Genomic DNA, 664 nt, shown 5'->3' with positions numbered 1-664 from the left:
ATCAAGGACTGAATCCAAAACACAATTAAAGTCTCCACCTAAGATTATATTTGTGTTAGACATATTGGATATAGTGTTAAAAAGATTTTGAAAGAAAATGGAATCATCACAATTTGGGCCATATACAGTTATCAAAGTCACAGGTACCGAGTTTAGCTCCCCTTTGACTAATAAATATCTACCTCTATCATCAGAAATGGTTTGCATATGTACAAAGGGAGTGTTTTTCTTAATAAGGATTGCCACTCCTCTTGCTTTTGTGCTAAAGTTTGATTGGAACACATGAGATGCCCATGAAGGACATAATACTTTAGCGGCAGTTTTTTTAATATGTTTCCTGGAGGAAACATATATCGGCTTTGAGTGTACATATATGAGCATACACTTTTCCTCTTTTTAATGGGCTATTCATCCCCCTTACATTCCAGCTGACTAGATTAACTCCACCATTACTGTGCTTACTAAGCCCTCTTAACATAAATACAATGTACAATAAATATAATGTAAAATAACACCTGACCATGGCAAAGAGGATTGTGTAATAAACGAAAAAAAGAGATGTGCTGAAGCAAAGAGAACCCTAAACTGAACATATGAACGCACCCCAGGAGGAAAAACAAAAACCACGAGCGGTGTTTCCATACCCCAAACTGAAAGTCAAAGC

This window comes from Morone saxatilis, unplaced genomic scaffold (genome assembly GCF_004916995.1).
Source record: "Morone saxatilis isolate NCDOM2014 unplaced genomic scaffold, NCSU_SB_2.0 Contig15, whole genome shotgun sequence".
Classification (NCBI taxonomy): Eukaryota; Metazoa; Chordata; class Actinopteri; family Moronidae; genus Morone; species Morone saxatilis.
This window is presented reverse-complemented; position numbering follows the sequence as displayed.